This window comes from Natator depressus, chromosome 3 (assembly GCF_965152275.1).
Source record: "Natator depressus isolate rNatDep1 chromosome 3, rNatDep2.hap1, whole genome shotgun sequence".
NCBI lineage: Eukaryota > Metazoa > Chordata > Testudines > Cheloniidae > Natator > Natator depressus.
The window spans coordinates 149812732-149836316 of record NC_134236.1 but is presented as its reverse complement, the minus strand read 5'-3'; the positions used below and the strand labels follow the sequence as shown (position 1 = coordinate 149836316).

Sequence of the window (23585 nt, the reverse complement as noted above, 5' to 3'; positions counted from 1 at the left end):
CCACAGGGATCTGTTCTGGGCCCCGTGTTATTTAACATCTTTATTAATGACCCGGATGCAGGAAGAGTGATCAAGTTTGCAGATGACACAAAGCTGACGAGGGCTTGCCAATACTTGGGAGGACAGAGCTAAAATGTAGAGGGATCTTGATAAATTGGAGAACTGGGCTAGAGACAACAAAATGAAATTCAACAAAGACACATATACGGTGCTACACATAGTCAAGAAAAACCAAATGCACAAATACAACATGGGGGAGAACTGGCGTGGCAGCAGCACTGTTGAGAAGGATTTGGAGTTGTGGTGGATCACAACCTCAACATGAGTCAGCAATGCAATGCTGCTGCAAAAAAAGCAAATGCAGTTTTGAGCTGCATTAACAGAGGCATCGCATGCCAGTCACGGGAGGCGATAGTACCGCTCTACTCGGCACTGGTTAGGCCTCAGCTGGAGAACTGTGTCCAAGTTTGGTCACCAATGTATAGAGACTGGAAAGGATCCAGAGGTGAGCAACAAAGGTGATCAAAGGGATTGAACACAAGCCATATGTGCAAAAGCTGAAGGAACTGGGTATGTTTAGTTCGGAGAAGAGATTGAGGGGCGACATGATACTTGAAAGGCTGCCATAAAAAAGATGGAGAAAAGTTGTTCTCTCTTGCCACACAGGGCAGGACACGAGGCGATGGGTTCAAACTCCAGCATAGCAGATTTAGATTAAATCTCAGGAAAAACTTCCTAGCTGTGAGAACAGTAGGAGAATGGAACAGACTGCCCAGGGAGGCTGTGGACGCTCCTTCACTGGAGGTTTTCCAAAGGAGGCTGGATCCATCTGTCTGGGATGGTTTAGCCATAACAAATCCTGCAGCTTGGCAGGGGGTTAGACTGGACGACCCTTGCGGTCCCTTCTAACCCTATGATTCTGTGATGTGATACTGGGAGCAGAGCAATCCTGGCAATTGCTGCCCTGGGAGCCCAAGCTACAGAAACAATAGAACTGCAGCAGGGCCCCTTGAATACAGTAACGCAGCACTTAAGAGCCTCTCGCACTTGGACTCCTCCCTCTCCCAGTGTAATCACCAGCAATCTGGTAACTTCAGTCCCCTTCTCTATGGCAGCTAGAAACGGCCAACCAAGGAACACCTGACACACCCATACAGGAGACCAAGGGGCAGAAAATGGCTTGGGATTTTTAGTTCAGTTGGTCAGAAAAACTCCTGGAAACCCTAAAAGTGTCCTGGACTGTGCAATGGTCAGCAGGAGACAGACAGACACTTCTTCACTGGCCTGGAAGCAGCTCTGTGGACCACATGGAAATGGGCAGTGGATCACAGTTTCAGAAGCAGTGACTAGAACAGAAGCAGCATTAGGGTGGTTTATAAAGGACCTAGCACCACACTGGGATGTTGGCTCATTACTGACCAAGAGGAAAAAAAGTTCCCCTTGCTGAATGGCCAAACACTACTTCCTTGAATGCTCGGGTTTTTCGGGAACATCTCCCATCCAAGTCCTAAGCCAGCCCCACCCTGTTTAGCTTGAGCGTTCGATCATCATCACAGCACAAGGCTGTCTGGATGCTGGTCCATGGGAAGGAAGATTTGCTGCTGTGTCCCACGAGATCTTGCTTGAGAAATGAATCCCCATTGGATCAGCTGAGCCATAGTCACATGGATTTGAGCTGGCGGAAGAACAGTAAACAAAAGGCCACGACAAACAGCAGCGTACTGATTGGCTAGAGGTGTCCAGTGGGAACTGGGAGGAGGCTGGGATTTTATTTAAGAGCATCACTTATGATCTGGAAAAGAAGCCAAACATCACCTTAAATTAAATTCACAGATAAGCATACGAGAGAGGGGGTGCTGACATCATCAGAGAGGAGAGGGAAAAGCAGGACAGCAGGGGCAAGCTGCGACAAAGTGATCAGGGACTAATAACATGAGAGCCAGCCAGCTTTATTCATCCTGGCATAATGAATAAGAAACAGATACTAGGTGGGAGGGGGAGACCTGGGCAGCTCAGAGCAACCTGGGTGAATAAAGCAGGCAGCAAATGACACAGGAGCCTGCAACGGAGCCCAGCAGCAAAATTAAATAAGGACCCCTGCGATTTTGGGCTGCGTGCAGATCAGAGAGCGGAGGCCCTGTCCGATATAGCGCTGGAGAAACCCCACCTCAAATACTGCAGCCGGCTCTGAGCAAGACCCTCACAACAGGGTATCAACAAACCTGGAAGGCCCGATTCAACAGCCATTGGAGTCAATGGGACTCTTTCCACCAACTTCAATGGGCTCTAAATAGGACCCTTACAGATCATCTAAAAATGGTAAGAAGCTGGCGGGAAATATGAAAATGACAATTAAAGGGGAAAATGGTAACACCCTGCTAGAAATCAGAGCTATGAACATCAGGAGGGGGAAAGCGACCAGAGAGGGAGTCAAGGAGAAGCGATAGAGTGAAATGGCAGAAGAGGAGTATCAAAAACCTTCTTGGCTAAGATCTAGGAGGCCGCAGGGCAGTGTCGCAAGGGAAGGGCTAAAACTCCATCAATTGGGAAGTTCAAAACTAGACTGGATAAAGGACCAGGAAAAGTGCTGGAGGGAGCAATGCATGAGTAAGTAGGCATCAGCCTACACTCCAGGGGATCGGGAACAGGCAGAGATTAGTAATTTATAGACAGACCCAAGTCAAAAGAGAGAAAGAATAGCCCTATCACCCGCACACACAACACCAGCACCATCAGCAGGAACTAACAATTAGCATCGATTAGCCCTCTTGTAGGTAGCTTCACTCTAAGAACTGCATGGGCAATGGAGATCCAACTCCTCTCTAGAGGTAGGTCCCTCCAGGGCAGGGCATGGGGGAAGCTTGCTTTGTCCTACGGCTGCCCGGGCTCTCTGTATCATTTTCTTCAGTTGTGTCCATCAGATCCATGCATGGGCAGAGGTGAGGATAGGAGCAGTGCCTGGTCAGAAGGGGGCAGGGAGGGGTAGAGGGAGGGACCCTGAGGAGCTGTAAGGGCAAAACCCTTAAAAAGCAAACCCTGGTTAGGCTCCAGAGATGGTTAGCTTGAAAGAGCCTTGCTCTGAGGGTCTAGGTAGGTAAACCAGACTGCTCAGGGGTCAGCCATGTAGCCTGCAGAGATGGGCCTAAGCTTCCTCGCAGCTCAGAGCATGGTTTCCCCTGACACTCACTCCTCACCTCTTCATGCAACATCCGCATCTCCATAGTAATTAGCCTTGCTTAGCTCAGCCCCAGCCACAGTAACAGGGCTGAACGGCTGTCATTACTGCCAATTAGATACAGGTCAGGCAAGAAAGGACCATGACAGTAAGAAGGAAGAGGTGCTTGGGGCACCTGGCAGCCAGGTGTATGTGAATGCCTGGGCCAGGGGAGCCCTGGGATGTGCCATCTGTGCATTCGTGCCTCCCAAGGGTCAGTTCCATGTGGCCCAGCAGCCCTTCACACAGTTTGGTTCTGTCTGCGGCTCCCAATGACCGACAGGGGCAATCACAAAGGCGCCTGGGTGCTCATGCTAAAGGCCAATTAGAGTGGCACTGGCAAAGCCACGGGCTAGCAGACTTGCTCAGCTGCAACACGCCGCTCTCAGGAACTGGAGCATGCAGACCATCTGAATCCCCAGGAAATCATTCACAGGATTTCCGAGGAGAAACGTATCGAGGTGGGGAGGAGACTCCAGGCAAAGCTGCCTGAACCCGGGAGCCAAACACAGGCTCAGAAGCTGGAGGTGAGATCAGAAGCTGGCTCTGGGGATCTTGCAGTGAGAGTGGGAGCCTTAACCTCTGAGACTCCAGTTTCCTCCTTGCCCCAGGCTGCAAATGATTGACAATGGCAGGATGGCTGGTCAACGGCCCCTGTGTGAGATGAGTTGGGGACATTGGAACAGACTCACAAAAGGTATTTAGGCTCCTAACTTCCATTGAATTCAGTTGTCATTTGCAGTGAAGAAGAAGAGCTCTCTTAAGCTTGTCTCTTCCATCAACAGATGTTGGTCCAATAAAAGATATTACCTCTCCCACCGTGTCTCTCTCATTGAATACAATGGAAGTTAGGAGCCAAAATACCTTTGCGATTTGGACCATAGCAATTGCCATTCTGGATCAGCCCAGAGGTCCATCTAGCCCTGTATCCTCTCTGTGACAGGACCAGATGCTTCAGAGGAAAGCGTAATGATCCCTGTAGCAGGCAATTGCGGAAAAATCCATCTATAGGGAAGTGTCTTCCTAGCCTCGTCAGGTGAAGGCTGGCACATGCCCTGAAACAGGAGGGTTTCTGTCCTCTCCATTGTACCTCTGGATGGCCTCATTAACAACAGAAAGGTCAACACTTTTTTTTTTTGAATGCTGCTATACTCTTGGCCTCAGTGACTTCTTGTGACTGTGAGTTCCGCAGGCTAATTATGCCAAATCAGACCATATTCTTTTATCCATATTAAAATCTATTCCCTTTCAATTTTCCTTACACCTGCGTTATAAGAAAGCGTAAATGAGGCCATGTCTACACTAGAGACCTTACAGCAGCCCCGCTTCACCGATGCGGCTGCGCCAGTGCCAGGTCTCCCGCACAGTCACTCTATGCTTACAGGAGAGAGCTCTCCCACTGGCGTAATTAAACCACCCCAATGAGCAGCGGTAGCTATGTGGGTGGGAGAGCTTCTGCTGCTGACATACTGCTATCCACACCAGTGCTTCTCTTGGTATAACTTGTGTCAGTTGCGGTGTGTTTTTTTCATACCCCAACTAACAAAAGTGCTAGCATAGACATAGCCTAAGAGCATCCACTCTCCCTTCCCTAGACCATTCTTTGTTTTATACACCATTATGCCCACATATATGTGCTTCCTCTCTGAACTAAACAGTCCCAGTTATTTTGATCTCTCTTCATGTAAAGTTTCTCCCAGCCTCTGCTCATTCTTCTTGCCCATCTCTGAATACCTCCTCCGCCCGCAAGGTTTTTTCTGACCTACTAGATGAGGCTGTGCCACTGATTTACATAATGGCATCATAATATTTCCAGTACTTTTCTCTATCCTACTCCTCATGCATCTGAGGATCGTGAGCAGAAGTCGTTAATGAACCATCCTAGTCTTTCCCCTGAGTAATACAGTTAATTTAAAACCCTGCAATGGCTGAGCAATATACAAATTATTCCTTTCAATGTACATTCCCTTGCATTTCTCAATATTGAGTTTCATCTACCATTATTTTGCCCATTCACTTAGCTGTATGTCATGTCACTCTAGAGTTCCTTAGTCTTCTCTGGTCCTGACTAACCTAAATAATTCCATGCCATGTGCTGATTTGACTACTTCTTTGCTCACCCCCCTGCCCAGAGCATTAATAAATATATTTACTAACACATCCTAGTACGGAACCTTGTGGTACCCTGCTTTCAACCTTTTGCTATGTTGAAAATTTGATCATTTATTCCAATTTTTTTGTTACTGGTCCCTTAGCCAGTTTCTGATCCATGACAGTACATCTCCTCCCATCACTAGTTTCCTTAATAGCCTTTTGTGAGAGACTTTATTGGAGACTTTTTGAATGTTTCAGTAAATTAGGATGACCAGAGATCCATTAACCACAATTTTACTGACACGTTCAAAGAATCCCAATTGATTAAGGAGACATGTTTTTCCTTTGTGGAAGCTACCCTGGTTAGTCCATAGTTCCGTGTTTTATAATACCATTTTTAAATTATTCCAACCAGCTAGGCTCACTGGTCTATGGTTCCCAGGGCCTTTAAAAAAAACAAAACAAAAAACCAACCATGCACAACTCTTGTTTTCTTTGACTCCACTGATATAGAAGTTGATTGAATTAGTGCAGAGCATTAGTATTAATTGGCAGCACATTTTGAAAGCATGTGTTTCTTAAAGACACAGCCCAAGTTCTGGTGCGTGGCTGGAAGTGGAAACCTCCACCTCTCACATGGGATAAATTGAGGTGTTCTTTGGTGCCAGCACTGCAAGTTCAGACAGGCTTTGCTTGGATGCACTGAGTCTTTCTTGCATAATCTCTAGATACCAGTGTGGAGAGGTACTGGCCAAGGAAAGAAGTAAAACTGCCATGTCAGGTATGCCTTGTTGTGGTTCACATCAGCTACAAAACAGACATGAGTGCAGAAGGGAAGCATTGGTTCAGACACCAGAGGGCTTCCAGCTGCCTAAGTGGTCTGGAGAGTCTGCAATGACTCCAAAAGGACTTCTCCCCTCCTTTCCATCTCCAAGCTCTCTACCTCCTAATGGGGACATCTCACGTGGTACACAGACCAGACATGATGGACCCCAACACAGTAGCAACACTGAGTACCTACCTAGTGCTTTTCAGCTTCAGAACCTTTCACCACTAGCTGATTAGCTCAGCTGGACACCGCCTGGTCTTGTGGCTCGAAACGAGGTCTGGGAACAAGGAGGGGCCAGGTTGTAGCCTCCTGACTCACTGGACATTAACAACTGGGAAATCAGGTAATGTCAGGGAGCTCAGTGACTAAATAATGCTGAGTCTGCTCTGAGTTTCCTGAGGGGCAGAGGAAAGGACAGCCCAGCCCAAGAAGCCGCAAATTCCCAGCGCCTTCTCAGCAGTGGGACACATCGTGCACGTTTGGCCTGTGTGTTAAATAGCTAGTTCAAAGGAGGAAGCTCTGGCTGGGTTCTCGGAGAGATGGGAGAGGTTTATCTCTTGTCCTTTCTCATCTATCCCTAGGCTGCAGTGTAGAATTATTCCCTGCTATTTCATTGTACTGGTACACCTCTCTCTCATGACAATTCCCGTCTCCTTCACTGACACCAGCTGATGCTACCATGCCCATTGTCAGCTTTCTCCCAGCCTGGCTGAGGTGGGGAATTTCCTTCTCACCCTCCCTCCGCCCTGAAGCAACTCCTGAAAAGTGTGGTGTGTGGTCAAGGAGGACAGAAGGGGAGCTGCCCTCAAGCCTAAGCCACAGGGCAAAAGATGGAAGCTAGACAGGGCAACTGTTCAGTTAAAAGCTGTCCCCTGCCCCACCCCAGCCCAGTTGTGGCACTGGAGTGCCAGGCGCAGCATAGTCCGTGCTGATGCAGCAGGAGGGCCCAGCCCTGGCACAGCAATGGGCAGTGAGATTTACTCCCGGCCAATGAACAGGGGTGAGAGAAGAATCCCAAGAATGGCCCAAGCCTTTATGGCTGGGCGGGAGCAAGGTCCCTCAGTCTGTGAATGCCCATGGAACCAGGAGGGGAAGCACCGTGTCCATTCTGGGCATAGCTCATGGGGGAAGGATTCCCTGGGCCCTCTGGAATAGACTCTGGGTACACGCCTGGGAGTGGGCCGGAGAAATGCCACTTGCCATTTCTGTCTCAGCACCACCCATATCAGCCTTTCACTTGGAAGGTGAAAGCCGGGTCTTAGGCTGGATCAACAGTTTCACGCAACCTGCCTGAGCAGACAGCTTAACATACACCCACTGTCCACGTCTGCTCCTGGATACAGCCTCAACAGCTGGCTAGCCAGAGCACTAGCCGTAGGCATGGCTCTCCCAGACAGCTGAACCGATAGGAATTGCTCCAGCTGGCTATGCTCTCCCTGGGCACCAGACATCTCACGCTGTTCCTGCTGGAGACGGGACCACGAGAAAACACACCTCTGCCCCAGTAGGGTGTGCGGGCAAAGACACATCGGTCTTCCTCACAGCTCCGCTGGGGGTGCCTCAGTAACCAGTGTCATTCCCCAGGAAGCTCCCAAACCCATAAAATGTCCAGTCAGCAGGCTCTGAGAACCATAATTAGACCCACCAGCACCACCCACATGCTGGCAGCTACAGATCAGCCTCCCTGAGGGGTTCTCCTCCATCTAAGAGACTTGGGAGTCTCAGGTCAGGAGGTTGATGGGCAAATTAGATCCTACTTCTCTACCCAGCTCTGTGACTGTCAATTATTCTGCTTCTCCCAAGATACGCTGGGTATAACACAACACACCCACCACTGGACTTGCACCGAGACACCTTTGTGCTCCATGTATCCCACCTGTATTGCCTGGGTCTGAACTAGACTACGTGGCCGGGATTGTGCCTCATGTGTCTGCTGAGCAGGTGCTCGGGTCCCGCCAGAGGAAGGGTCTCTTCACCTCTCCTAGGCTTGCCCAGAGTTTGATGATTCAGCAAGAATGAGGAAGTAAGGGAAAGAGAAAGAGGGAGTGCAGGCTTCCTGGATGGGAATCCGGGTCAGACCTTGCATGAGGCTCCTGGCAATCAGCTGCCGTGACAGAGACGTTCCACAGACATGAGGAGCTGCCCCACTAACCGGGATACAGACCCTGCCCCAAACAGACCGGTTCTACCGATTTCGGGCAGCTCCCCCAACACTGCTGCTACCTCTCCCCTCCCTACTGTGCTTGGCTATTGCAGAGCAGCAGAGTACATGCTACTGGCCTGGGACTGTGCAGCTGACGGATCATCATACCCGGCAGCTCCAGGGACACCAGGAACAACAACATGGCCTGTGACACTTCACAGCTGCTTCTGGGTGCCTTCCCTACTTATCAGCCTGACGAGGACAGTGTCAGTCCCTAGGGCATTCGTTAGGGCTTAATGCACACCACATGCCTCCAAGAGGGGAACCCATAGATCAGATGGACTGTTTCAGGCGAGGCAAAGGTGCGTGTGTGAGTAAACGTGGGGGGCTTGTCGGGGGTGCAGCCCTGGGGTTTGGGGGCATGCCTCCTACTATGAAAAATAAAACAACCCATGTTGCAACAAGAGAGGCCCATCCCTGCACCCAAACTCCCCACCCCCAATGTCTGACTCTTCCCCAAGGTGCAGCTCCGCCCTGGAACACAGAACCATTTGCCAAGGGAACTCCCCCCTCAGCCCCGCCTCCCCCCCCCCCCCGCCGGCTGCCAGCCGCAGCCCAGGAAGTACATATGTCCACAGCAACACAGCACAGGGGAAAGCATCCAGCATCACACGCTGCAGCCTGAAATCCAGCCCACTGAGGCCTGTCTGCAGGAGGAGTGGGGGGTGGGAAGAGGGTCCAGCATGTGGAGGGAAAGGGGCCAGGACAGGGCAGTGAAGCGGCAACAGTAAGGATGGGAATGCTCAGGGCTGCACAGGCATTAATGGCACAATTCATTTGTCTGTGTCACAATTCACGGCCCTTATCCAGAGTATATTTCACTCTCCCATCCAGTGGGGGATGATGATCCAGCCTCTAGAAATTCCCTGTGGAAACCTCACTGGAAACTCCAGGGGTGGGGAGAGACTCACTCCCCTACCTACATTTTAGAACCTGCAATAGCTGCCTGGCCAGGGGCTCTCCTAGCCACAGTTCAGCCACTTCCAGGGAACACCTCCTGGGTCGTTCTTGCTTGTAGGGAAGCATGGAGCTCAGACAATGGGGGTACTATGGGCTTCAGGCTCCCACAAGAGGAGAGGGAAGGTGGGAGGAGAAGGTAACGTGCGCTTTAGCCTACCCTCATTGTTGTAGTGGAGCCCCAACTCCACCCACACTACGTCACTGCAGCCGATTATATTTCTGTAGTCACATAACACTCAGGAGCCAACTGAAGGGCAGAGGGGGGGCTGCTGGTGGTACCACTTTAGAGTCGCTCCTCCTCCAGCCCCACACCCCAAAGTGCTGCCTAGACAATGAATTTAGCTTTCCAGCAGGGTACGTAGGGCAGGATCATTACCCCCATTTCACAGAGCAGAAAACTGAGGACTTTGTGACAGAGTCAGGAATCGAACCAAGTTTTCCCAAGTCTCCATCCTGCGCTCTGGCCCCATGACCACCCTGCTCCTTCTGCACTCCGTATATACCTTTCTCATATAGACTTGTTTACAGCTGTAATAGCCCCTTACATGCCAAGTGGATAGTCAAATACATATAATCCATTTATCAAAACATACCCTTTCATAATGAACAACACTGACCCCACGCCGGGCACAAAAGTGCCAAGACCCTGGGGTAGCATTGCAGAGAGGGCATGTAACTGTCTCATATTCCACAGCAGTTCATGGCTTGAGTTCCCCCAGACCAGCAACCTCTGTTAGAACTCTCTCTGTATTGGGAATGCACCCTCACTGGGGCCTTTAAAGCTTTCACACCTCCCCAGGCATCCACCTGCAGGCAACAAGAACAAAGAGTGAATCCCAGAGCCAGAGCCATTCACATATCTCAGGCCAGGCCACTAATCTGCAGTGCTCCGGAACATACCTAGATCTAAGGGTGCAGCTCTAACTCCAACCCTAGGCTGGAGAAATTAACCAGAAATTAACTACCCAGAGCATCAAATAGTTTCTAGCATCACTGGCTATGCTCTAGAGACTCCATCTGAGCACTGAGCAGGTCTACAAAGGCAAGGTGAATGGGGATGGGGAGGGAGGAGGAGAGGTTGGAGAGGATTGGGTGAAATTCCTCAGCCCAGCACCTTATGGTTTGAGAGACAGTGGCAAAAGAGGCTGACTCCCATTCAGTGAGATGCACATCAAGTCATTGGCATTCTGGGCAGCAGGGGCCAACACTAGGCAGGCACCAGATGGGCCCTGGCAGGGCAGCTGACAATGAGCTACTTGTTGAGGAGACAGTCTACCCCAGGACTGAACTCCACTGTGGCAGAGAGCAACCCGGGCGCACAATAAAAATAGGAGCCTTGTCCCTCCAGACTTGAGCACCTCGCAGATCTGCTTTGCTCCTCAGCTGACCTTAGAACCTGGCCCTTGCTCCTGCTGGGATTCTGTGAGCGAGAGACAGACACACGCTCTGGAAAGTGTGGGGCTCAGGCACTTAGGATAAAGGTGATCGTGGCTGCTGTTCCCAACATCTCTGCATGGCGGGCCTTGCTGAGGTGCCTGAGCACTGGAATAGCAAGTCCAGAAGCCACTGCGTGGTCAGCCAGCCAGTTGGGGGGGGGGAGGGGGGAGGGAAGGGGGGCTGCAGGCACAGGTGGGGAACTCTCTCCCCGCCTATCCAGCAGCCCTGTGGTCACACAGGCTCATCTCCTGAGCTGAGCAGTGCATGTCCCGACCACAGCACTTCTTGACACTGAAACCAACTGGGTTTGGAGAGGCCACAGCCTCAATCAAAGCACTGAAGGCAAAAAGTCAGTCAAACCCCAACCCTGTCCTCCCCCACGGGCCTGGGCCTGACCTCGCTAGGGAGCCAGTGACTGTGGGTCACCAAAATGGAGATCACAGGGCCCGGCCCCAGGGGACAGCAGCAAAGAGAGCCTTCGTCTGTGTGTGAGAGGATGCTGCTGACAGGTCAAGGCCCACGGCACCAAGGTCCCCTCTGCCTCTCCGTGGGCACCACAGCCCAGGCTCCCTCTCAATAACACTGCTGTTGCTGTCGGCACGGAACAGTTAAGTGTGGAAGGTCTTGCACGCATGCTCAGCAGCAGCCTCCCATTCTAGCTACTCCTGCACCATTCTGCAATACCCGCCACGAGCTTCACCGTGCTGTTCCCAGTCCGAGACCAGGCGCTCACCTGGCCACCCAGCAAGCAATGAGAACCCAGCCCATCCTTCTGGTGGTAGCCACTAGACTAAACAACTCCCTATGGCACACTAATACTCAGGCACGTCAACACTGCAATTAACAACCTGTGGCTGGCCCCGCAGGGCTCAGGCTAGGGGGTTGTTTAACTGCAGTGTAGACATTTGGGTTTGGGCTGAAGCCTGGGGTCTAGGATGCTGGGAGAGTCCCAGAGTTCAGGCTGCAGCCTGAGCCCAAACATCTACACAACAGTTAAACAGCCCTGCAGCCTGAGCCCCACGAGCCTGAGTCAGCTGGCATGGGCCAGCTGCGGGTGTCTGATTGCAGGGCAGACGTACCTAGAAAGCACTGAACTGCTGCACAGCTGTGGCAATGTAGCTGATGATGATCGGTGCATTTTGGGAGCCTTTTCACTCTTAGCAGTGGGCCTGGGGAACTCGATGAATGGAACTTTGTATAGAATGTATAATCTGCAAATCACACAGAGCAGAAAGATACTGCCCATTAAGAATAACCCTTGGGGAGAACAGTATGGCTCTGTCTTGAGTAGCTGTTTTGGAGGCTTGCAAATGGCTGAGCTTGCTAATTAGCCAGGAGCCTCTAATGCAAGACAGCAGCAAGAAGAAAGAGCAAGTATCATTTTGGCTGCACGCAAGGAGGCATCGCAGGATGGCTGGAGCTGCCCAAACAATATGGCTTAGCTGTGACTGGACCCCACACACAGCATTCACTGCTGGGCAATTCAGTACTAGAGAAGTATCGACAGCTGGAGGGAGTAGGGAGAAACGCAGTCTGCTAGGCTGAGGAGTAATCTGCTAAAGGGAGCAGCAGAAACCCCATCACTTGGGATATTTAAAACGAGATTGGACAAAACACTTGACAGTACACAGGAGGAAATAACCTTGTGGTGGCTGGAAAGGGGGTAGGACTAGGCAGAACCTAGTAAAGCACCACACAAGAGCTAAGCATTACTTCCATAGGAATCTCTCAATGGACTAAGTGGGATCTGGGTCAGGTCCCGGATGTCTCGCTCCCAGCACAGCTACAAGTCCTGGGCGGGCTGTGGTACAGCCCAGTGGTGCTGCAGCTTCGCTGCTATTATTAGTATTTTTTTAAAATAGACAGCTAGATCCAAGCTAGCTCCGGAGCGTTTACACGTGCTGCAGTCACACCTCTGATTGCAGTCTGTAGACCTATCCACAGACACGGAGAAGAGCTTTGAGAAATCTGACCCATCGCTGGTACCCAGAACAGGATTGTGCCCTACAGTACAAGGTCGAGAGCTCTGGCCAGAGCAGTCTGAAGGGTGCCAAGCAATGAGCTTCTCTCCCCTGCCTTTGGGAGATTATTTCCCAGCCAGGAAGATTTTTTTTTTTTGGGGAGATTCAACCTAAAATAACAATTTCCCTTTCTTAATTTCATCCCAGTTCCCCCAAGTTAAATCCCCTGGTGCCAGACTAATTCCTCTCCCTCCTTCGTGTCTGCACAGTTCAGCCAAGATTTTCACAAGCAACTCGTGATTTTGGGTGCTCAGCTTGAGACCCCTAAAGGGGCCGGGTTGCTAGAGGCAGGTGCTTGACCCATTGTGAAATCAAGTTGGGCACCCAAAAAATCACGCGTCACTTGTGAAAAGTGTGAGCTTCATATAATTAGTAAAACATTTCATTTCCTCTTCTCCCTCTTATAATTGTTGCCTAGCTGAGCTACATATTTTTAGCTCTTTTCAGGTCCTCCAGACCACTAGTCATTCTAATTCCTCTTTGCAGAACTCCCATCAATCTCTCAACAGCTTTCTGCTAAAGGTTCCCAGAATGCAATGCAGGATTCCAGGTGTGGGGGCATCCAAGCTGTACTGTGGCTTAAAGCCTCTGCATGCAGAGGTCGTCTTCTCTACCATCTCTCATTGTAGACTATCAATCTGCTGTCAGCCTGAAGTCTTTCAGCCATTACTGTTCTGGATTCTCCTCAGACGTATTAGGGCCATTTTCTCTCCATGGTCAATCTCAGTTATTTCTTGCCTATTTTTCAGTTTTCTCCAAATCCTCTGGATTTCCTGTCTTCACTGGCGTTCTCAGCTCCTCCCAGTTTAATATCCCTTACGAATGTCATTTATGTGTTGTTTACTCCTCCCTCTAGATCATCAGTGAAGATATTCACCATGACCAGAAATAACACTGCTCCCTTCAGTCTTCACACGGCACCTCCCACTTTGGCTGTGCCTTCACGGCCAAAAAGATGGGGTTCTTTACAGCGAGATAGCTAATGTGATATTCTCTTGCTGTTAAAGCTTAGTGGACACAAAGGCACTTGTAGCTTTTACCACGATGTAGCTAGGCAAGATCAACACTATTCTCTGGGCCATGGTTAACCACATCTAGTTCATGTTACCGTAAAAACTACAGGTGCCTTGTCTCTACTAGGATTTTACTGCAGGATAGCTAATGTGTATTATCCCTCAGTAAAAATACCTTTAAAAAAAAAAAAAAAAAGCAGTGAAGACATAGCTTTGCCATCCAACTACTTCCTTTGGTTTGTGATCCTTCAGCCACTTTTCAGTCCACACAACAGCGTCATAGCTGAGCTGATTTGCATTAAATCTGGAGCGTTCAGTTTCATGAGTCACTGAATCAAACACTTTACTCAATTCCAAATACCTGTTGCTTTCCCGTCAGCCATGCCATTTGTTGTTCTACCAGAAAGCCATCAAGTTCATCTGACTAGCTGCGCTTTATCACATCCCCCCTTGCAAATACTGTTAATTGCTCAGGTTCCCATTACCCTGTAAGGTGCTCAATGACTTTTTCTTCTAAAGCCAGTAGGATTTCTGAACAAAGAAGTCAGACTTAAGGGGCAGTAATTGTACTTAGATTGTACACTCTTTGGGGGCAGAGTTGGTCTTTTCCCCCCTGTGTTTATACAGTACCTAGCACAAAGGAGTCGTGGTCCATGACCAGGGATCCCAGGTGCTATGGAAATGCAATCAAAATAAATAATAGTTGTTTGGGTTACTTTTTCCTGTTTTACAAAGATCACTACCAGGCAAGTTTTGCTTCAGTTTTCCAGGAATCCATTTACAGTACAGATTTGTGAGTTTCCTGCCCCCCCCATATCTCTACATCAGATTTTTGATTTCCTCCATCAAGGTCACATTGGCTGCCTGTTCTTCCTTGCATCTTCAGAAGAGCCCTAGCCTGTTGCACCTTAGGCCTTGTCCATACTGGGATTTCAGCTGCTGGCATAGTTGCATCACTGCTAACTCCTCCAGTAGACCTAATTCATGCTGCTGCAGTGCGATTTGCATTGTACACCAAGGTAAGCTGTATGAATGCAAATCCTGAAGCACTGGTTGATGAAATCCCAGTGTAGGCAATGCCTTAATTCTGGTGCTTTTTAGGATCCCACAGCCCTCTCCCATATGCATGGGCCTTAAAACTTCATCTCATTGGGCCTTATTCACTGAATTCTCAGAGTTTGCTTTTCTGAAATCTGGGTGCTGGTGAATTATGAGGGTCCCCAATTCCTCACTGGGCTGGGTTCAAGTAGACTCAAGTTCACTAATACTGAGTTTCCCAACTATCATCACATCTTCAGCAGGAAGAAAGATCCCAGATGGCTTCTCTCTGCCTTTTTACATCACACTCATTGGTGCAGGATCTCAGCTGGAGTTTCCATTCTCGGGTATCTTCTGCCCAACACAGCAGAATTCCTTTGAGGATGCCCTTTTTGCTGTCGCTGTCACCCCACAGATATCCAGGGCGCGGGAAACCCCACATGAGCCCGGTGTCTTGTGGTTCTGAGCACCTTGAAAACAAAGAGCAGTAGCTCTCTTAACAGGGCACCCAATTAATATCATGATTTGTATTTCTAGAGCGCCTAGGGGCTCCAGTTTTGGCCAGGACCCCGTTGCACCCCTGTGCAAACATAGAACAAAAAGGCAATCCCTGCCCCCCAGGGGATTACAGTCTCTCTTCATTTAACTGGAATGCTGCACGTGGCAACTCCGAACACAAGAAGCTGGGGCTTCATTTCCAGGATTGTGGCCAGAAAATATTTAACATCCTCCATGAATCAGAGGGAGGTGGTTTACAGTTCCCAGTTATCCCCTCATGCCCCCGAATGGTTCAGTCCTCCAGCTGGAAAATTGAAGAGGCAAAGGAAAAAGGAAGGGGAAATAAAAAGTTTCCTGAACGGGCTGGAGGCAGATGGTTACTAGCAGCTAATGCAGGCAGCAGTTTGGAGCAGAGTCCAGGACACTGACTTGCCTCCAGCTCTAAATATTTCTCAGGTCTGCTGGCAGGGACCAGGTACCTGTTCCCTACAGATGCTTTTTAGTTTCTGCAGTTAAAGAGGCTGTTTGCAGATTGCAGACCTTTTTATCTACTTTATTAGAAACCAAGAGAAATACTCTACACAGCACGCTGTAGTTTAAAGTGTTGGCAGGCGGGAGATGGTCACACTCCTTTACCCCATCCCTGCTGCTCCTGGGAGGGGCTCACTCAGGGACTCTCACCTGCACGGAACTGTCTGGTAGGTCGCAGTGGCTCAAGAGAGGAATGCAGAGAACTGAGGTCAGGCAAGGTCTTAGAGTCAGGGATCTTTGTAGGACTAACTATCTAGCCAGTGTCAGATACTAGCTTGTGAAGCCAAACAGGAACCAGTTAGCAGATGGATCCGCTGCACAGGAACGGTGCAGAGGAAAGGTGAGCACAGCCACTGCCCAGCAGTGGGTAGGGTCTGGCTCCCCCAGCAACCCCTCCATGCAAAGAGATTTGGCAGCTAAAGCACAGGAAGGAATGAGATCAAGTGCTCCTGACTGACAGCCGACATCCGCAAAGGGCCCTCAGTGCCAGAGATGACCCAGCAGGCCAGGATGATTACAGGCAACAGGAGAGCAGCTCGGGACAGGCGTGCCGCATCGGCTGAGGAAGATTAACGGAGCCAGAGCATCCAATATGTCCCTCAGCTACCTCCACGATTCAAACAGACAGACAGACACACACTGATCGGCGTCCAAGAGAGACTGACAGCAATGACAGCACGGACCAGCCTGGGGCAGAACGTAAAGAAAAGCATGCAGGCAAGGCACAGGTCCCCAGGTACGTCCGGGACCAGGAGTGGAATCTAAGCCCTGCCCCTGGACAAGGATCTCTGAGGTAACAAAGATCACAATGAAGGGATATGTCAACGTGGCATGCAGGCTGCGTCCCTACCCCTTCAGTTCAGGCAGGGCCAGCCCAGCTGCTGCCACGGATCTATCCATCAGTGGCTGGAGAGGCTCACCAGCCACATGAAGTACGTTAGGGGTCTCAGGCTAGGCAATACTCACCCCAATCAGCACTAACTCAGGGGCCCCCTGGGCTGCCCGTGTCAGCAGTGACATACCAAGGAGTGACAGGAACACAGAGCGTGAATGCCCTGAGGGAGGATGCTGCCAGGGCAGGGGTGAGGGTGGGAGGAGGAAGCTTGCCCTGATGCTGCCTGTGCTGTACCTGCTCCGGGGGTAGCCAGAGAGCTGCAGCCCAACCACTTTCACTGGCTGTAAGGAAAGTGGGAGAGAGCTGTACCTGCCAGCTGGTGTCATGGTGGGACTCTGCCACGTGGTGTGACGGAGTCAGTCGTATGTCCCAGGAAAGGAGTTCAGTGGCTTCAGATAGCCACCAACACTTAGGAGACAATGACGGGTCCTTGCTGGTCTCCCTCCACGCCGGTGTGCTCACCAGAGCCCTTTGGCAAGGGGAAGGGGACAACAGAGAACAAAGGGGCCTGCCTGGTGTTAAAGAGAGACACCCCCCCGAAGCTCAGTGGGAGACGGGGGACTCAGAGGTGGCGTGTTCAGGGAAGCAGCCTGAACCCCAGTCCCCAGCAAGCCTAAGCTTTGAGGGAATGCTAAGCTTTAGGTAAGACCAAGGCGTGCTGGCTGATGGTTGTGTTAACCCTTTGCTCCCTGAGTGCTATGGTCACATGGATCAATGAATGACCCTTTGTTTTGAAGAGGCTGTTCTGTGTCACTGCACTGAAGACTGGTTACGGCTCCCGAAGGGAAGTCTCTTGCAGGTGCCACACCCAGCTGGTGCCCAGCTGAGGACTCCTGGTTGCTACACAGAGGTGCTGTCGCCTGGAGACCCAGTTGAAAAGTGGGGTGAATGGCAGGATTCCACCCTGAGAGACGTGCAGGCCCCGGGTCTGTCACTTGAAAGGGTGCCCGTGGAAAGACAGAAAGAGGTCAAAGGTGCAGTTAGTCTTGACCCAAACTCCGAACTATGCTCATTGGAAGGAGAAGCTTTGCACCCCTGCCAACGAGTGGCACTAACTTGGAGAGAAAACCAAGGACCATGCCCCAGGGCCTCAACAGGTGAGGTTAGGAGGCCACTTGCTCCTCAACCCCAAAGGCGGCAAAACAGCGCAGTGCAGTGCAGTGCAGTGCAGCATGAAACTTTGGCACTTTTCTCTGATGCACCCGGCACTGATCCCTGTATCCTGGCTCTGACCAAAACTCCTGCCTCCATCCATAGTCCCTTTCCATTGGCCTGAAAGGGGTGGGGGGCGGGGGGGGAGAAGTCTCGCCCTCAGAGATCACCAACCCACCAGTGTCTAGGGCACGAAGGAGGCATGGCAGGGAACTGCCACAAGGCAGGCTGGGCACCAAGAGGCTGAGGCCCACGGATGGCTCTGCTCCCAGCAGTATATACCTCAAGCCAGGCTTCCTCAGCAGCAGCCGAGCTGGGGATCACGTACAACAGAACCTCAGAGCTCCCTCCTCTTGCTCTGCCAGGCGTGTTCCTTAAGCACGGGGTATGAAGTACCTGCTCTATGGTCCCATGGGTGCCCAGCCCTCAGGGAGAGCAGGTAGTGAGCACAGGGTGACCTCTCCCTTGTAGCCAGATCATGCCGGATTTCGGGGCCAGTGCCATGTGTCACTCAAAGGGTTCCTTTCCCTCAGAGCTCCCTGCAACTCGTCCCTGCACCCACTACACTTCACTTCGCACCAAAAGCCTGGGGGGGAGGTGGTGTGTGCCCTCAGCCGCTGCTTTGCCTCTCTGCCCTAGCATCGGGCTTGCTCACCACTTTAGAGAAAGCAGAACAGTTTGACAGTCTGGTGAGAAAGTCACTCCCTCCTCATAATCCTACCCACCTCTGCCAGGCTTCCTGATACAGCCCTGCTGGGTCTTACGTTACCTGTAGTGGGGTGGGGAAAGAGGATCTCCTGGCAACCTGGGCATTTCATGGTACCATAAAACGCCAAGGGCTGAATATCCCATCCATTCCTTCCTAAAGCAATGAATGGAGCAATGCATCATTGCCTCTAGAGCAGGGAGGCAAGATATGCCAAATGTCGCTCAGGAACTGGCAGAAGGATCTGTACACCTGGTCAAAACAAGAGCCAGCAGCCCCCCCAAGACAGCAGCCAAGCCTAGTGACAGGCAGCACATTTCCTGGGAACTGAGGCAAATCTACTCCCTGTGCATGCACACGGGAATTTCAGATGCCACATCCTCGCTCTGAGATTTTACCCACGGCCAAACGTGAAGCTGGATCAGGAGACGTGCCATGCACAGTATAGGAAATAACTGTGTGAGAAAGTGAAAGACCGGCCTTTCTAGCCTAAGACATCACTGCCTAGTACAATTCCTCCTGTGGTCTCACCAATGAAGTGACGTTCACCAAGACATACATTAAGGGAAGCCATCGCTGGCTTGTAGCATGCCGAGAGATTAATTACTGCCAGGAAATAAAGCATACGCGATTACTGCCTATTACAAGAGATTCCACCTATCAGCTCTCTCAGTGAGCGGTAAACTGTTGCCATTATCCAACGGTTGCCAATGAGCGAAAGGCAGTTTTACAGGACTGCAGCCAGGGAAGGAAGTGCTGGGACGTGTTGAGACTCATCCACAGGCGGGTTCAAGGGGCTGCAGCCCTGTAAGGAAGAGCTGGGGCAGCACAGTACCTCTCCCAGTGTTCTCTGGGCTGTGTCCTGCCCTGGCACATCCCAGTACCTTGCTCCCCATGGAAAGCCCCAGCCATGATGCTAGGGCAGGCCACGGCCTGGAGAGCACAGAGAGAGGCACCGTACAGCCCCGCGGTCCCCTAGGCCACCAGCTCCGTGCTGTCATCTGGGCAGCACCTCCCACCCCAGGGTCCCAAATTAAGGAAAGCATCCCCATCCAGGAATGCTCTTAAGTACATGCTTAACCTTACACATGGCCCATTCAAGCGATTGGGACTTAAAGCACATGCGTAAAGTTAAATGCTCATCTGACTCAAGATGGACTTGAGCATGTGCTAAGGTGCTTTCCCGAATTGGGGCCCTACCTTTTGTGAGGCCATTAACCAAGCAGCACTATACACACACCTGGGATGCTGGGAACAAAACAAGTCCTACTCAAGCAAGGATTGGCTAGATCACCCAGGTCAGGGGTCGGCATGATTTTCACTGGCATGCCGCCGGGCTGAGTCGCTCAGCCGGCCGCTGGGCCGAGTCGCTCAGCCGGCCCACTACTTACGGCTGCCAGTTCTGGTGCTCTGCAAGTAGCACGTTCTTAAGGGGAGAAATTTAATACACTACACTGGGGTAGGGAAGGCTGTGCCTCCCCAAGCAGCCGGCCCACTTCCCGCTCCCTGACTGCCCCCCTCATAACACCTGACCCATCCAAGCCTCCCCGCTCCTTGTCTCCTGACCACCCCCGTCCCAACCACTCCCCCATCCAAGCTCTCCTGCTCCCTGCGCCCTGACTGCCCCGACCTCTATCCACACCCCCGACCCTTGACAGGCCCTTCGGGACTCCCACGACTATCCAACCACCCCTGTTCCCTGTCCCCTGACCATGCTGCTCAGAGCATCAGCCGTAATAGTACACCATAAGTAGCGCATTCCTATGGGGAGCAATTTAATACACTACACCTGGCCCCACTCAGCCCGCTGATGGTCTGGAGTTCTCAAAATATGTTCTCTCACCCCTTATCAAAAATTACACTACAATTAGCTTAAAAAAACTTGAAAACTTAAAAACTTGGTTTGTATATTACAGTAATCATTAAAAAAATGTATAATGTTAATAAATACATAGATTTGATGAAACAAAGTAGTTGTACTTATGTGCCTATGCTTAATTTGTGTTTGATGATTTACCTTCTAAAAAAAAATATAAAGAAAACCTGGCATGTCTCGCACCCCCAGAAAGGACATCTCGCACCTCCAGGGGGTGCGTGCACCCCAGGTTAAGAACCACTGCACTAAACTGGTAAGAGCTGCATTGTAATTTAAATTTTAAATGACGCTTCTGAAACATTTTAAAAACCTTGTTTACTTTACATACAACAATAGTTTAGTTACATAACAGACTTATAGCGAGAGACCCTCTAAAAACGTTAAGATGTATTACTGGCACACAAAACCTTAAATTAGAGTGCATCGACGAAGACGCGGCACACCACTTCTGAAAGGTTGCCGACCCCTGACCCAGGTCTTCCTGCCAATGCAGGATCAGTCCCCATGGGATCATGTGTAGTGGCTAGTTTAAACAAAATCCCAGTCCATGATGCTTTCACCCCTTCTCCAGGGCAATGGTTCTACAGCCTCTTAGATCAGGAAATGTCTCCCATACATTTTTCTTTTCTTAATTTCATCCCATTACTGCTAGTTCTAGCCCCATGTCCCATGCTTAAATAACGCTTTCCCCTCCTTAGCATTTACAGCCTTCTAACCAGGGTGGATAAAATCAATGGATTAAGAAATAAATAAATAAAATAAAAATCAGATTTTTTTTTGATAAAACGCTTTGAGGGAAAAAACCCCATCTAAAGATAGTATCTTAATTAAAACTATAGAATTAGAATTTATAATCCCTATTCCATGAGGAGATATCTTTGAGCTATAATGTATGAGACAATATATTCATGTAATGTTTAAGAAAAGTTTTGTAAATGAGTTCCAATAGTTCATGGATCAGGGACCCAATCTTATGGGGTTCCACAGGCTTCTGGATAGATTATTTAGGTTAATCTTTCTATCTACCCAATGGGACTCAGTGCTCAGTCAAGAAGATACCATCACAGATACTTAGTTTTGCAGTTCTCAAACTGTGGATTTGTGTCTCCAAAGATAGCATGCTTGTTAACAAAAATGTTTTAAAAAAAATATAAAGAGGTGAGAAACAACAAACAGACCTCAACCCTATTGTCCCTCTGCAAATTTGTGTACACAGAGTCCATCCCTTACCTCTCTCTAAAAGTGCAAAGTTTCAAAAAGTTCAATGAATAGAAGATTGCTGGGGGCAGGATAGATCTGGACAAGGAGAAGAAGTCTGGAGATAAATGTGAGAAGGGAGGGACAGGCAGTAGAAACAAAAAAGTGAAACTGTTTGAGCAGCATATTCCAGAAGTCTTGAGGTCTTTCGGAGTGTAGCCTTCATTGATTTGAGATCTACCAGACCAGTCTCTCACTAGAAGGGAAAACCTATAATGGCAGCAGGCCGTAAAAGAGACCCTGTTTGGGAATAAGAACCATTCAAGAAATATTTGTTTGCTGATGATGTTTTAAAGAAAGCCACACTAGTGAACTGGTGGAAGTCACTTAAGCACTTGGATTCTGAGACTGTTGAAGTGATAATCTCACTTTTAACAGCAGTAGCTTCTTCTGCCAGCATAGAAAGAATATTTTCTTCCTTTGGACTAATTCCTGCTTTTTCAGGTCCCAAACGAGTTCTCAATTTGGAATGAAAGCTTGTTTTTCTTTTCCAGATTATGAACAAACAGGAAAATGAAGGTGAAGACGACTGAGTTAGCTGCAGAAGCCAATATTTTAAGTTTCTCATGTTGACCTGGCTGACATAGTCGATTTAATTTTTGTTGTTTTTTTTTTAAATATTTCATTCAACTATTTTAGTTAACAATTTTAACAAAAACAAACCTGATATTAAAAAACTTGAAGGTTTAAATTCAAAAATTCATGCGCTTGTTTTGTTAAAATATTATATGTTTGCTGGTGAAGAAAAAAATCCAGAATACATAATTTTGTTGTTTTAGTTAAATAAAACAATTTAAATGTCTGTCTGGTGATGTTCTCCTCCTAATACAGCATGGCAAGAAAATCCTCCAAATATTAATGATTAACCTGTTGAATTGGAGATATTTATGAAGTCATTGGGAGGTGAACTATCTGCTTCAATTTACCTTTGGTAAATGAAATGACCAAACATTCATTTTCTGATACAGCTGTAAAACTAATCTGAAAAGTTTTCAAAATAAATCACTTAAAAATGTATAGAATGTACCTTCTAAAAATGAAACGTACATCTATCTGAGTTGTAAAGAATATGTATTAAGGTTATAACAACCAACAAGAACGCACTTTTATTTAGAAATTCATGATTAAATCGAGTCTTCCTGACTAGTGATTTAAATCAAATCCACCTTGCTTCCAACATCTGTAGACTTATCCCATCCCCCTTTGCTGTCCCCGAGCCAAGCTGCACACATTTAGCTTTTCTAACTGTTCTGGTAAGCAAGTCCCTCCAGCCCCCTGATCATTTTCCCTGCCCTTCTCTGAACTTCTTCCAATAAGTCAATATCTTTATGGTAAGGAGGTGCCTAGAATGAATACAATATCCCAGAGCCATACAGAGATGGACTGTCACCTCCTTGATAGGTGACATGACAGCTTTACACTCAGGGCCCAAAATGTCATAGGCTTTCTTTCATTCAGATCACATTGCAAATATCAGTCTAATTTTCCGTCCACTATCACATCTAGGTCTCTTTAGGCACTGCAGCTTCCCTGATCTCTCTGGCTTGTCCAACCTAGGAAAAAAGTAGGGCTATCAAGTGATTAAAAAAATTAATTGCGCGATCGATCGCACCGTTAAACAATAATAAAATACCATTTATTTAAATATTTTTGGATGTTTTCTACATTTTCAAATATATTGATTTTAATTACAACACAGAATACAAAGTGTACAGTGCTCACTTTATTTTTATTTTTGATTAAAAATATTTGCACTGTAAAAAAAAAAAAAAAGAAACAGTATTTTTCAATTCACCTAATACAAGTACTGCAGTGCAATGGTTTCTAACCATCAGAGGAGTGAAGTTCTGGAATAGCGTTC

The 23585-nt window shown here is 49.1% G+C and overlaps 1 protein-coding gene across 2 annotated transcripts in view; it reads right to left on the bottom strand.

The window, feature by feature from the left end:
- The window catches only part of TMEM63B (transmembrane protein 63B), a 90027-nt gene that overhangs the window by 39611 nt on the left and 26831 nt on the right, over positions 1-23585 (bottom strand). The window lies entirely within an intron of this gene.